This window comes from Balaenoptera borealis (genome assembly GCF_965194805.1).
Source record: "Balaenoptera borealis genome assembly, chromosome: 3".
In the NCBI taxonomy this organism is placed as follows: Eukaryota; Metazoa; Chordata; class Mammalia; order Artiodactyla; family Balaenopteridae; genus Balaenoptera; species Balaenoptera borealis.
In genome coordinates, this window is record NC_138866.1 from 184,154,037 (window position 1) to 184,169,105 (window position 15,069).

A 15,069-nucleotide genomic window follows, 5' to 3' on the forward strand; every position below is an offset into this window, starting at 1 on the left:
AGTACGAGGAACTTAAATGTGTGTGTGTGTGTGTGTGTGTGTGTGTGTGTGTGTATGACCATCAGGTAGGCACGTCTTACAGGCACACCTGAGACCACACACAGGCTGAGGCTCCTCAGGTGAGCAGAGAGTCCTATTTCCTTGGTAACCATAAAGTTAAGATAAACATGGAATGCTGTTTCCCCAGATCTCTTATCCGAAGGTCTGCACCTGAGGAAATCAAGGCTGCGTCCTTGTGTCAAAGGGACACACAGGCTCCCATCATCCAGGAAAGAGTGACTCTTCCATTCTCACTGATACTCAAACGGCTAAGTTTCTGACAGCCTATGATTTTAGAGAACAAGTTTTCATCGCTCTATGTCCTTGGTGTTAAGAAAGCAGTGTTTGGAGACGCACACTAGTATGACAAGATGCAGCTGTAAAATTTTTAATTAATTAATTAATTAATTAATTATTTAATTTTTGGCTGTGTTGGGTCTTCGTTTCTGTGCGAGGGCTTTCTCTAGTTGCGGCAAGCGGGGGCCACTCTTCATCGCGGTGCGCGGGCCTCTCATTATCGCGGCCTCTCTTGTTGCGGAGCACAGGCTCCAGACGCGCAGGCTCAGTAGTTGTGGCTCATGGGCCCAGTTGCTCCGCGGCATGTGGGATCTTCCCAGACCAGGGCTCGAACCCGTGTCCCCTGCACTGGCAGGCAGACTCTCAACCACTGCGCCACCAGGGAAGCCCTGCAGCTGTAAATTTTGACTGAGGCACCAGGAGACGATAGATGTAAAATTCTCAAAGTTGCCAGAGCCAGAAGCAAATCTCAAAGGAAATATCTTGGCCCTTTGAGGACTCTTCAAAATCCCTCACTCAAAATCGGGTAACAGGGCAGAGGTGGAGTTTAGGGAAGAACCTATGACGGTTTTCTTTGAGGGAAGCGGTGCCGAGTCCCACATAACCACTCGTCCAAGCGCTTCCTGTTTATCTCACAAGAGAGGGGGCGTCTAAAGCACCACGAGGGCAACTTGATTTGTGTCCTCCGGTATTTGGAATGCCTGGCTTTCACCCGAGGTATCCAAAGTGGAGAGGCTGACGGTAGCAGCTTGAGGCAGCAGTTCAGAGAGAGAGAGGGCGGGGGAGGAGGAGGACCCATGTGCCCTGGGAGCAGCTGCACGCCCACCACTGTTGCCAGTAAAGCATGTATGAGCGCTTCCTGAGGACCAGAGGAGGGAGCTGCGCTGGAGGTGCTGAAACCAGAATACCTGGAGAGGTCTTCTCCAATGGGAACACCTATGGAAGGTGGCCTTCAGGGACCAGAAACTAAGGGGGTGGCAGCCAGAGAAAACTGCATTGTCTAGGTCATGAGAGGCACAGTCGGATGTTTCAAGTTTAGGTCAATGAAGCTCGAAGTGTTGATCAAAATATCGGCATTTGTATTAAAATTTCTGAATTAAAACTGTATCTTGTGGCTTAAACCGATCAAAGGATTTTTAATAGTGAACAGCCATCAGCGCAGTGATGAGACAGCCAGGTTTCCGTCGGGGCAGGGGCAGGCCTCCCTCCGAGGGCACGCTGAAGGGACGGTGCTGGGCAGTTTCGCCTCTGCTTCCCTCCGGCCCTGAGGTTCTGCTTGCCCCACACGCTGGTCTCTTCAGAGCCGAGAGCAAGGTCACCGACCTGGCAGGTGCTTTCGCTCTTCAAATACGCTGAGGTCAAGACGTATCCTCCAGGTAGGGGGATTTGGAATTAGTAGAAGGCTAAAGGCAACTTGAAACTGGAAGAGACAAGGGTACTTGGTGTCAGGAAGCCACCTGGAGTAGGGAGATATCAAGAAAGCCGGCCATCACCATTGAGGACACTGGCCTTGGCCTGGGGGCCTCCATGTCAGTATGAAAGGACAGGGGAAGACTGTCACTGAGTAGAGAATGGAGTCTCATTGACTGGGGGACGTGATGAAGGCCTCTCTGGTCATCTGCCCAGTGCCTGTTCACAAGGACATCTCTGCCCATCAAGAGGGATGGTGACCTCCCTCCCTACACCATAGGTGATGTGGGGGGGAGGGGGAGACCAAGCTGGGCCAGTTATATCTTCTCTCCATGGAACTTGGGATTGGGTCAAGGGAGTTGATTCAGTCGTGCGTGTGTTTGTGTGCATGTGTGTGTGTGTGTGTCTGGGGTGGCTTTACTCTTACTTATGGACACAGGAGCCTGGAAAGCTGTTTTCTGGAGAAGAATAGAGCAGAAGTGTAGAGAGAGGCAGGTCTGAAGACAGAGAAAACTTCAGCTGAGTTTCTCATGGCTTTTCAGTCTCTGGCTCCCAGCCTTCCTGAAGACTGGCTTATTTTTGCTTATATTGGGTTGGCCAAAAAGTTCATTCGGGCTTTCCCACAATATCACCCGAACGAACTTTTTGGCCAGCCCAATCTTTGGCTTCTATAAGACACCCCTCTATCTTTATAATTAATTTTTGAACTCTATTATTAGGGTAGAGGAATTACTTTTCAGCGGCTTTGAAGCACTGTGTCAGACATTGCAAAGACTGCATTCTTAAATTTCTTAGTTGCTGTATCTTTTGATGCACCATCAGCCAGATGTACTGAGATTCTATAACATTTCCCAGCCTTTCCTCTGATTGGCAGGGGCTGGCTCTCTTCCCTTATGGGTATCTGCTAATTGTAACTTCAACTGAGAAAGAGCGCACCAACAAGCACAGGGAAAGGCTGGAACTAGCAGCACAGATCTCTACCCCAGGGGCTTTAGCTCTGTCCTAATTCTGGTCAAATAGGATTAACACTCTTAACCCATTGCTATCCAAAAAAGAATGTCATAGTGAAAAGCGGGTATCTACTAATTTTAATGACTTTTGTTGAAGAAATGAAGGAGATGATGATGTGAAACAGCGATCAGCTTACTAATTCTCATACTTTGCCAGCCCCCATGCCTTCGGAATGTTGTCACTCATTGGGTTTTTGTTTCCACCTCCTGGGTCCACCCGTGCAAGGCAAGCTTGTGATGTGCGGAGAGTTGATTTTTTTTGTGCCATGGTCTCTAAGCCTTCGCATCAGGTTCCCTTCCTCCTGCCTGCTGCCCAATGTTCATCTGCTGTTGCCCCTGGATCTGGAACCTTGTCCCCTGTCACTGGGATGACTCCTGATTTAGCGATTCCTCATCCCCTTCAGGACTGTGTTCCCACAGCTCCCTTGAGTTCCCCCATCGCCTGTGCAGAGCTAGTTTGCCGATAGCTCCACCCGGCTCTGTGTCTCGCACCCAGCCTGTCCTTGGCAAATAGTGTGCTCTTCATAGATCTATGCTTGATAGACTGACTTAGTCAATGAACGCCCATTTAAAAAGTTAATGATTTGATTGCAATATTAGCAACTTAAGAGAAAGAAATCTCCTTTGCCCCTTTCTGGAAGAAAACGGCCCACCTGGGGAAGTGGAGAGAAGGCCTACCTTTCACTGACACTTGAAGTATTGATCAACACATCAGGAATCCATGCAGTAGAATACAAACTTCTCACCATTGCCTACCAGGCCCCGCCGTCCTCTCTGCCCTGTCTGGGACCACCCCTCCTGTACCAGCCTAGCCACCTGGCCCTCTCTCTGTTCCTCTAACACATCACTTTTCTTCCTCCTTCAGGGCCTTCGCCCTGCTGTTTCCTCTACCAGGAATGTCATAGCCGTGCAGTTTTGTAGAGCTGTGGTTTCTCACTTAGGTGGCACCTCAACTCTTAGCATTTCTCCTAGAGCATTTCTCCTTAGAGTATTCCTCTCTCTTTTCCCTAATTAAAGTCACTCCCCCATCCCTCAGGTCACTGTTTCCTTCTTTGCCCTGATCCCTTTCTGTAACTTTATCTGTTCACTGGTTCATTATCTGTCTTCTCCAACTGATAAATAGCTTCCAGTCTGTCTTGTTCAAGACTATACTTAGTAGAGTGCCTAGTTCATGGCAGGAGCTAGTAGTACTTGGTAATTAATATTGATTACATGTTTGGTGAGTAAGTGAATAAAAGAGTAATCTTTGATATAAATTACTTAATCTCAAAGAAAGAATGTTAGTGACAGAATCTTAGGCGTTATTGCAGAATAAACTTTACTATGAGTGCTAAGCCCTTCTCATCCCTCCCTCCTCCCCACCCCCTTCTTCTTTTAAACACAACTAGATCTCAAGACTAAGTTTCTTTCTCAGAATACTCTGGGACACATATTTTCAGACTATCGTTTAGAATTCCATTTCTTTCAAGGGTTCTATAAAAAAGGCTTTGTTAGGTAATGAGGTTACTCTGTCCTCCAAAGAGCTTTACCTTATTCTCCAGAAATGAGAGAAAAAAAGATTTGTCTCATTCTTTGTATTAGGTTTCTTGTCCTTACATCACTTCAAGTTCACGTTTACCTTAACATTCCTTTCCTTCCTTACGTTTGACTTTTGTGGATCTCCATTTTTTCTCAACACTATAAAATTTATGGAGCTGTTGGGTGAAGTGCTTCACTTCAAATAGCCTATTTCTGAACCTCGTGGGAATGACAAAAAGAACAAATAGAAGAGGAAAGCAGCTAGAGAGGGTTAAGCGAGTGTGGTCCCCCGGTGAGATATACTTCGTCCCCTTTCTAGACTGGCTGGCGTGGTCTGAGAGCTCAGATGACTCTAGGTCTTCATCTTCACTCCCTTCTCCTCCCTCTGCTTCAGTCTTCAAAATCTAAGTCTCATCTCCGAGGGCTGTCACGTTCCTTTCTTTCTTAAAATTCCCTCCATTAGCTGAGTTTTCCAGTTTATCTTCTAAATTTCTTTCTGTAGTCTACTTTTTTGGTTAAAGCTTTATTGTGTATTTTGTATTCTCACTTCTTGCTATGAATCTGCTTACTGGGCAGTTCATTGTACACTATATGTTGGGTAAATAGTAGTTATATGGAAAGAGTATTTATAAAGTTCTTTAAGACAGCTCAGTCATATTTATAAAGTTCTTTAAGACAGCTGAAGGGGGCTGATACCAGAATGTACTTTTTTGATGGCCCTCAGGTGTTGCGTTTATTACTGTATTTTCTTCTATTGTGGAAGGATTAGTTCCCACGGATATCCTCAAAGTTTGCCTTTACCATTCTGTGTACCTTATTCATTTCCTATTAAACATTGTTTTTTCTAATTATCCAAGTAATACACGTTCAATATGGAACACGGAAAGGTAAAAACAAAAACAAAAACAGCATAATCTCGCCAGGGGTGAAAACATTTCACACCTTCTTTTTGCATATGCCAATTTCCCTGTGAGTCTTAGGCAGCATTTTAAAAAACACCCAAGAGGTCGCTCTAAATCTAAGCGATGTTAAAGATTAGCTGCTATTCACCAAGTTCATACGGAAATCAAAGACTCTTGGTGGAATAAGGAAGCTCGCGTCTAGCAAAGGAACCTGGGCATCCGGGGTTCCCTTAAGGAAGGTAGCTAGCTGGTCCACGAAACAGCTGGTTCTGCAGCCACCCGGGGGCGGAGCGGGCGGAGGCGGAGCTTCGATGACTGGGGTAGGAGGAGAGGAGCTACAGGGCTGCCACCAATCAGGGCTCTGCTTTGTTTTCACGTACCGACCAATGAGGGAGCGCTGCTGGCGAGCCTGTCTTCAAATCGGAGACGTGCGCCCCTATCGCAGCCAATCAGCAGGCGCCTCTTACACAGCGTCCGCCGCGTTCTCGCCCCACGGGCAGAGCGGCCCCGCCCCGCCCCGCCCCGCCCCGTCCCTCCCCTCCGGCCGCGACCCCGCCCCGCCGCGGGGCTGCGGGGCTGGAGCGGGGGCCGGGCTCCCGGGCTCGTGCGTCCTGCGCCCGCCGCGGCGGTGCCGAGCCCGCAGGCTGCTGATTGTCCTTCGCGGCGGCCGCGGTCGCAGCCTCCTTTCCTCGGCCGGGGCTGCCTGCGCCGGAGCGAGCGCGCCTCTCGCGGCTACGGCCGCCCGGAGCAGGTAAGGGGCGCCGGGGCTGCAGCGCCTGTCCGAGCCCGGGCGCGGGGCGGGCTCCCTGGCTCTCCCGCCGCCGCGGCCGGCAGGTCCGCGTCTCCCGGAGCCTCCCGCCCGCCTCGGGGCGCCTCCGCTGGGAGCGCGCGGCCGCTGCACCTGGCGGGGCGGGGGGGCGGGGAGCCCTGCAGGTGGAGGGGAGACACGGAGTTGAGTCAGTCCGGCTCGCGGCGCAGTGGACCTGCTGATGAGGAGCGATAAGCCGAGTGGCTTTTTTTTTTTTTTTTTAAAGCGGGAAAGGTGTCTGTATTTAGGTGGTGTGAGTTATAGCCTTCGTGGACACGGGCCCTTTGCAGTGCGTTTAGCCAGGAACATGATTTACTTATTACTTATTATTTTAAAATTCAAAGCAGCCTTTAACGTGAACTTATTCGGGGTTTTTTCTTCCGTGACAAGTAGACCCAGCAGTGTGACTCACCCTTGTCTGGGCGGCAGTGCGGGCCGTGCGGTGGGGACGAGGGGAGCAACGTGGATGGCGATGCCGAGCTAGTGTGCAAGAGTCTGGGGGTGGCAGCTTGTCTCTCTGACTCCTCGTGGGTGGGTGTAGACTTGAGATTCTTTTTCTTATTTTTTAATCATTAGCATTCGAATAAAAAAAAGCCTTTCTAAACACAGCCTCCGGGCTTTAGGTTTTAGGGATGCACCTGCTACCCACGCAGTAATACTTTTCAGGCAAGTCCTAGGCAGTTAACTACAGTGATGTGATTTACCTGTAATGAAGCACCTTGAATTGCTGTTACCTTTTGATTTGCGTAATAGCTTTTTCTCATTCACCATTTGTTCACAAGTGAAAGGAAGGTCACGAGTTTTAGCGGAAATGGCATAGTGAGGACTCTTGGAGCAGGTCCTCCCTTTCAGGTGCACTGCATTTAGGTCTTTGAATTGAGAAGCTCACTGCCCTGCATCAGTATTGGTATCTTCTTACTCTCCAGAAGCAGGTAGAGCACCTCACTCCCATTTTGCAGGTACGTAAACTCAGAGCCCTAGAGATGAAGGGAATTCTGCCCCAGGTCTGTAGACTCCTGCGATTATATACCTGTTATGGGTTTAATGCACAGTCCAGTAAGGTTCCCACCATCAAGCAAGCTTCTGCATACCGATTTGATTCCCATGTACACCAGTCAGAGGTGGAGATGGTTATTTCCAAGTAAAATATTCTTAGGCTTTTTTTTTTTTTTTTTCTTTCCCCCCCCCCCCTCCTAGGTTGCTAAGATAGTTTGAATTTCACCAGAAAGGTGATTTTTCACACAGGTAAGAAAACCGGTGCTATGTGAAAAATCTCTATTTTAAGTTTTGGGAGGTTTTCCACATTAGAAAATCTTATCTTCTTTGTTTGCATCTCTGGCTTAGCATTGGACTTGAATACTGCTTTCTGAATTGAACTAGTTAATATTCATAAGGCAAGTAAAACTGAAGCGTAATACATTTTGGTTACGATTTTGTTTCAGGAAGTTTTTATTATGAATTTAGAAGTGTCGAACATGTAAAAATCATCTCTTCCTTGATGGGAGTAACCCAAGGGAGTTTGGGGGTTAACGGCAAGTGGGGTTAGATGGGTAGTTGAGAGGGACCCCTTGAGTGATGTCAAGGCTTGGGGAACCCGGGGAGTTGTTAGGTTATGTTAAATTTATTAGTCATCAGGAACATGGAAATGTCTTATTTATTACTGAATGGAGCTGTTTAATCATGAAGCAACATCTTGTTTTCATGGCAGGTGCTCTGCTGGGTGGAACGTGTACATTTTGACATAACTTATTTGTCATGTAAGGCATCCCTTACGTAGGGCTTGTCCGTTCGGCTCTGATTCTGTTTACTCATTTATTTGTTTTTGCATTCATGTCTTTACTTAATATTTTTTTTTTTGAACATTAGGAATTGTTTTTTTTTTTTAGTTATTTCTGAGATATACATTTTAAAGTAATAACTAGAATTATGACTTATAACATTATACCAGAACATATAAGATTTTTAGAAATTTCACGTAATGTCTGAAACATTTATATTAACATATTTCCATACAAATAACCCAATGAAAGTTTAGTATTAGTTGTTTCGTTTGTTTTTTTATATTGCAGGTTCTTATTAGTCATCAATTTTATACACATCAGTTCTTTACTTAATTTTTACTCTTCTGGTCAAATTAAAATTTCTAGCACCCAAGCAGAACATTCCATAAAGCAGCCTTTATCATCTGCTAATTTGTACAGAAAGTGAGATCTCTTCTGATTAGCACCTCTTGCAGTGTGGGAAGTTGGAAAGAGATTTAGGCTGTTTGTAGGGTATTTACCTGTATTCTTAGGTAGGGCCTGTAGCCCCCATGTGATTTTCAGGGTTTCTACCCTTCAAAAAAGATTTAATTACCACATTACACAGCTTCCACTAGATGGTGCACTGGGTGCTGTTTACTGGAGATTTCAATCAGGTTTTTTTTGTTTTTATTAATAGCATTTCACTGACAAAGATACAAATGTGCTGCAACTGTCATCACTGAAATTCAAACAGAATTGCAATCAGTGATTTAAGTCAGTTTTATTAAATGAGCTTATTTGGAAGGACATGGCAGCTTAATTTAAAGTGAGGGAAGTTGTTAGTAATTTTAGAAACAACAGCTCAAAAACTCTCTGGTTCTTGCTGTGCTCAGGAACCTAGAACAGAGTGTGAATTTATTGGTCCTTATTTATGTACACTTGAACTGGTTTGTTTTTAATGGTGTGTGTTTTGTTGAAATCCTGTGTGAACTCTGATGAACTGTTTGAGCGTGGTTTTATGCTTTGCCCTCTTAGATTACTGATTCTTTAAACGAAGAGGTAGGATAAAGTGGCTATATATAGCAAGATTATTTGATACCTGCTATGAACGAATACTTAAGTTAAAAATCTTTTTTTCCAGGCACGTAAAACAGTTTTTATTCCTTGAATGCTCACTTCGTAAATCTTTCTACTGTTTTGGGAAAGCATGATGGTCAGCTTCACTTAGGAAAGAGCGGGGAGCTTGCTTTCTCCCTTGGGTGGCGGGAGCTTGCTTGTTACTGGCCTGGTTACTGGTTAAATTGCTTGTCACCGATGGTTACAGAAAGGAGATGAGAAAACACAGCCGCGGCTTTGGTAAAATGCCGTGCCGTTTTCGGGTTAGAAATGGCAGGGTTAGTGCAGAGTAAGGACTGGTTAGGGTGACTGCATTTTGTGAGATGTTTTGCGGAAAACCCTGGACTTTTAAAAGGCAGCGCAAGCACTCGGGTGAGAAGGTCTGTAGGCGGTTGGTGTGTGTCTGTATGATCCAGTTCCGCTGAGCTTTGTGTGGGCAGGAGACCTTTGGTGGTTGCTTCTTGGAACCAGCTCTGGCCCTCAGGGGAGGTGATGGAGGTTTGGGAGGGGAAAGTCAGGAGGTGCCGCTCCTTCCAGGAAGGAAGCTCCAGGCGGGGCTGCCCGCCCTTGGGGGAGCGTGGCCGGGCGGTGGGCGGGTGTCAGCAGCCTGGCGATTAAAAAGCTGCCTGAGTGTGGGCTTCCCCGAGTCAGGGAGCATTCTGAGTCAGGTTCACTGCCGCCCCGTGGTCCAGGCTTGGGCTGCTTAATGCTGCCGGCTTCAAATTTATGTAAAATAAGTAGAATCCTGAACTTGTTAAAATGAATGACTTGTGTATGCAAGTGAATGGCTTAAGAGAGTTATTTGGCATGTGATAGGTTCTCGAATTATGGTAGGTGCTTGAACATACCTCTGATACTCGGTCTTCCATTCCCTTTGGAAAAAGGCGTTATTAGAAATAGGAAACCTTGAATACGCACGGAGCTGGGGTGTTCATATTGGGCAGTTGATTTGGGGACAAAAGAAGGCACTGGTCTAAATATTGCTTTGAGAAGAGAAGGGTCGGGTAGGGTGCCCTAGAGGGCTGGTCCAGCTAAGGGGCCGGGAAAACTTTAGCACTTATTGCTGTAGTCTGTACAGTAAAAGCCTCTGATTAGCTTTACTCGTGATGAAAAGCTTGCTCTTTGCAAGACAGTGCCTCTGTATGTGTACTTAACAGCAGTTTGAATCATGAGAATCAAACATTTCTGAGGGTTGTAAACTTCTTGTTTTGGCACTTGGAAGTTTGTGGAAACAAGGTGGTAAAAATTGGGAGCCAAGTGGAGCCAAGGATGAAAAGGGTTGTGGAGCCATGGACCAAGGTTTGCCAAGCTTCTGCAGCTGATACTCAAAATATTTGTTTTTCCTCTCCCTAATATGGCTCGGGATTTAAATTGTGAAGATTCTGTTTGGACCTCTGTACTCCCTTTCATGTTTGGAATGTAGCTCAGTCCCCAGTAGGGCCCATCGGAGTTGACTATGTTTTAGACGGTCTAATCAGGGTACAGAGTCCAGGGGGAGGAGGTGCCGTGCTGTGGGTAATGAGGAAATGAATTAATATCATTTTGATCTTTTTCAAAATGGGGTCACAATTTCGCATTTTGGAATTTTCAAAATGGTAGTCATTTCACCTTTAACATTCATACAGTTGAGTATGAAAACTTTAGGCTGAGGTTCTCAAACTTTATCGTTCCTCAGAATCACCGGGAGGGCTTGTTAAAATTCAGGGGGCTGGTTCGCTCCCACAGTTTCTGATTCCTCAGGTCTGGGGGTGGGCCCTGAGAATATGCATTGCTAATAAGTTCCAGGGTGACGGGTGGCGATGCTTCTGGTCGGGGAAAACCACTGGCAAGATTCCAGGGGGGGTATAAATGTGGTGGTGAAGGACCCAGGCTTTGAATGCCTGCTCTGCCTGTTATTCCTTCTTTGACATCGGGCAACTTTCTTACCTCTGGTTTTTCGTTTCTAAAGTGGAAATAATGTAGTAGTATGTTGTTGGGAGTGTTACGTGACCTCAAATGTGTATAAAAACTCGTAGGACATTGCCTGGAGGGTTGCAGGCATGCAATAAATGCTGGCTTTTAATCATAAATGTCAACTAGTGAAGGAAATAACTAGAATCCCGAACCTTGTAAAGTTGAGGTATGTTCCTTGAGGACAGAAACTTTTATCTGTATCCTCATTTCCCTGCCGTGTGCTATGGGAAAGATACATGAGTACTCAACTTCTCTTTAGTGAATGAAGGGAAATTTTGTGGATCCTAATGATTTTCCAGAAACCTTTTTAGAGACATAGAGCATTCACATCGCTGGTGTCTTTTTCCCCCTCTAAAAAGCTTGAACTCTTTGGTCAAAATATGTTGGACCGTAGCTGTAATCACTGTAGTCCCTACTTGATAGGACAAGAATCTTAAAGGTGGCTCCTTGGGGCTCAGTTACAAGGCAGCACCTGGATGTCCTTCAGACCGTCTGCAGCCTCCCCTGGAGCACGGTGACTGAACTCGGTGCCCGGGACGCGGTTCCTGGACACCTTTCCGAAGCTTGCTGGGTGCCTGCCTCACTGTCTTCCCACGGATCTCTGAGAGCCGCCTTCTCTCTGGCCATCCCCTGGGTAGTAGCCCCTCCCTTCCCATCACTTCCTGTCACAATCACCCATTTTATTTCCATTGTAGCAGTGATCACACGCTTAACCATAGCTTTATCTGTTTCCTCTTTATTGTTTCACTGGAACGTCAACTCTGAGGGCAGGGACCTGATCTGCCCTAACGTGTCCCCAGCACGGGCGCAGGGCCTGGTGTACAGGGAGGTGCCGGTTCAGTGAAGGGGCGTGTGACATGGGGACCCCCTCTCCCACATCAGGTGTGCAGACCTGGGTTAGTGGCCCTCTATCACCACTGGTCCTCGCAGAGCCTCTCGTGTTAATTTATTGCGTTTCCCCCTTTTCTCCTCACAGCACCCTCTCTCAGGCATAGCCGTAATTTCCTTGAGTTCTGCCAGGTGATTAGCTGGGCTGGCTGTACTTGGTTACACTCCCCACGTTCTTGCTGGCACTTGATAGTTTCTGACCTTATAATTTTTTTCTAACCTGATGCCACAGATGGAGCGTCTGGGCACATATGTTACTGCTCTTCTTTGCAATTCTCTGATTACTAGTGCAGTTAAGTATCTTATCAGATGCTTATTTAAGTGTGTGGGTTTCCCTTTCTGTGAATTGGCACTGACGTATTTATCTGTATTTAATTTTTTTGCAAGGGGAGCAATCTATGGTATTTTAGTGGCCAGCTTTTCTTTTGGGTGTTCTATGAAGATGATGATTTCACCTTTACATAATGGCCGTTTGTCATTTCCTTCCAGTTCTTGCTCTCTGTGTGTACTTGCCTCGCTGCATTTGTCTAGACTTGCGATGATGTGTTGAAGATGAGCAGAGATAGCGGCCCCTTGATCACTTTCATACCCTAAAGGGAATTCATCCTTAGTTTTGCCTTTAATTGGGAGACTTCACTTTTTTAAATTATATTTGATTTTATTTTTAAAAAATTTGTTGTGACTTCACTGTCGTTTAAAAAACTGGAGAAGTAAGCAGAGAATTCTCTTCCTGATCTTGGTAAGGAAACTGACCTAGATGGTATATAGCTCTTAACCCTGAAAAGTTACAGTTGTCTGTCTTGAGGTTTTTAAATTAAATATTTGAATTATTTTCATCAGGCTTTTCCAAAGTAAGTTGTATATGATGACTCTGGTTAGTTGAAAGCCATCGTGGGTTTGGAAAAACAAAGCAGAAATCGTTATGCATCTTATACCGTGAATTTTAAAAACTTTATTCAAGTGTAAGATATACCTAGAAAAATGCGTACACCATATACCTAGAAATATATAATGCATCTGTCCCAAGTGTGCGGCTCACTGAATTTTCACAGAGCAAACACACTTGTGTAACCAGCATTCAGGTGAAGAAACAGAACATTGCAGGACCCCAGAGGCCATCCTCCTACTCATTTCCCAGATCCTGACTTGTAACGATGTGGAGTAGTTTGGGTTCCCTGTCACCCGGCTCCTGCTGGGCTCCCAACTTTGCTCCAAGGAGAAATCAAAGTCAAGTCTGAGAGCTTTGAAGAAGCATGGCTTTGACCTAGACTCCAGTTCTCGCAGCTGTTGTTTTCAAACCTTTGGTCACAGTACCACTTCACACTCTTAAAAATTATTAAGGATGTTTTGTCTGTGTGGGTTGTATCTATTAGTATTTACTGGGTTAGAACTTCCAACAGGAAATTTTATTTATAAATTCATTAAAAAATAATAACCCCATTATATGTTGATATAAATAACTTCTTTATGAAAAATAACTTTATTAAAATAATTGAGAAGTGTGACATCGTTTTACGTTTTTGCAGCTCTTTTTAATGTCTGGCTTAGTAAAGACAGCTGCGTTTTCGTATTTGTTTCTGTATTCACTCTGTTGTGATTTATTGTTTGGCTGAAATATATGAAGATAATCCCACCTTACACAGACCTGCAGTTGGAAAAGAGAGGAGTATTTTAGTATTCTTTTTAGATAATCATTCTTTGATCCTACACTAAAACTCTGTAAGTGGTAGTTCCTTAAAGTTGAGTTGCAGAGTAGAAGCTGAACCCCAATCAATAAAGTTTTCTCGCTCTGTTACATTTGAATCTATCGGTCTGTCTTGTACTTTGAATCTTTTTACCCATACATGATTGAGAAAATGTTCATTCATGGAATTATATAAATCTGCCAAATATTGCCATGTGTTATGATACCATTTGGAAAAAAAAAAAAAAGCCCATTTGTAGGATCACCAGTGAGCCCATCAGAAGAATCTGTGAGTACTGAGAAAGCTTTCATGAGAGTTCCTGGCGGCAGGTATAATTTTTCCAAAAACTGAATTTCTGCTTGAAAGCTTGAATTTTATTATTGGCAACAAACATTTCAGGTGTTTTCCTTGAAGCGTCTGGCTCACTGGGTTCAGTTTTGAGAAAATGTTTACCAGATACCCAACTTTCAGTACTATGTCTTCCAGTTATTTATATAAGAATACTACTCTATGGGGAATTAAAAAAGCCGCTAGTTCAGCTTACACATAGAGCAACTGGCACAGTTTCTTTTCCTCGAGATGACCGTCATTCTCCAGTGGACAGCTCAGGTTCTTATGTGCACTTCCTACTTTGTCACACAGCATATTAAAAAGACATGCATTCAAGGGTCAAGATTTCACCCAGTTGTTAGTTTTCACCGTTTCTTCAAGGACATCCTTAGGTGAGACTGGTGCTGTTTCCCCCGAGTTCCTCTTGGTGAGGACTGCTGTGATGACCTGCACGGTTGGTGGCCCTGCCCTGCTTTGTGCTAAGGTGCCAGCGATCTTACACGGCCTGGCTTGAACATCATCCGTGCACATGTCAGTGTAGTGAAAAGCACAACCTCTCAGCGTTGTTGCACAAATAGTTTTTATGTCCTGAAAGGTTCTTGAGAAGTCCCAGGATTTCCTGGACCCTGAGAGCAAGGAGCTGGCACCTAGCATCTCCTCCAGCACAGCCGAGGGCCAGCGCCTCATTCTGATGTCTGCCTGACGGTGCTGAACCAGACCCAGTTGCTTTGCCTACTTACTCCTAAAGCGATCTTCTTAGAAGCAGGGACTTGCCACTTCTTGGCTCAGCTCGACTGTATTTTTCCCAGTGAAAGAAAGTTTAGTAACACTAGGAAAGCAAATATTTCTGAGATCAGCAACTCCAGACGTATATGAAGCTGTGCATTTTGCTGTCTTAACACAGTAAACACATCCACAAACATGCTATTACTTGATTGCTTTTTCTCATCTTTTTAGACAGAGATAATCACAAAGAGACTTGGAAGAAATGTCCTGTGCGTGTATCAAAAAATATTTGCTTGGTAACATCATAATTAAGAAGAATTATAACAGGTAGTAACCTGTTGTGATGCTCTCAGTTTAATGTGTGGTTTAACCTGTTCTTCTGTTCTTTTATTTCCTGTAAATGCTAATCTGATCTTGATTTGATTCAGTTTCTATTTTTTTTGGCAAAATTGCTTCCTAGGTGGTTGAGTGTACTGGTAGCTGGATTCAGGCAGTGTTGGTTGTCTCTCTGTGATGTTCACGGTCATTGATAATCATTACCTAGATCCATTATTTATTTTATTAGGGGTTTGCAAAATCGTGATATTTAAATTCTGTCTTCCTTTTTAATTTATTAGGATATTTTAATAAAGAGAAAGTGTATTA

The 15,069-nt window shown here is 45.0% G+C and overlaps 1 protein-coding gene across 2 annotated transcripts in view; it reads left to right on the forward strand.

The window, feature by feature from the left end:
* The first annotated feature begins 5,718 nt into the window (after positions 1 to 5,718).
* Positions 5,719 to 15,069, forward strand: part of MPP7 (MAGUK p55 scaffold protein 7) — a 261,176-nt gene continuing 251,825 nt past the window's right edge. Inside the window, exons 1-2 of one of the 2 annotated variants that reach the window (XM_082385972.1) lie at positions 5,719 to 5,927; positions 7,182 to 7,229. The gene's annotated coding sequence lies outside the window, so the exon portion shown is untranslated. The remainder of the gene's footprint in view (positions 5,928 to 7,181; positions 7,230 to 15,069) is intronic. The other variant, XM_082385971.1, reaches the window with a different exon arrangement.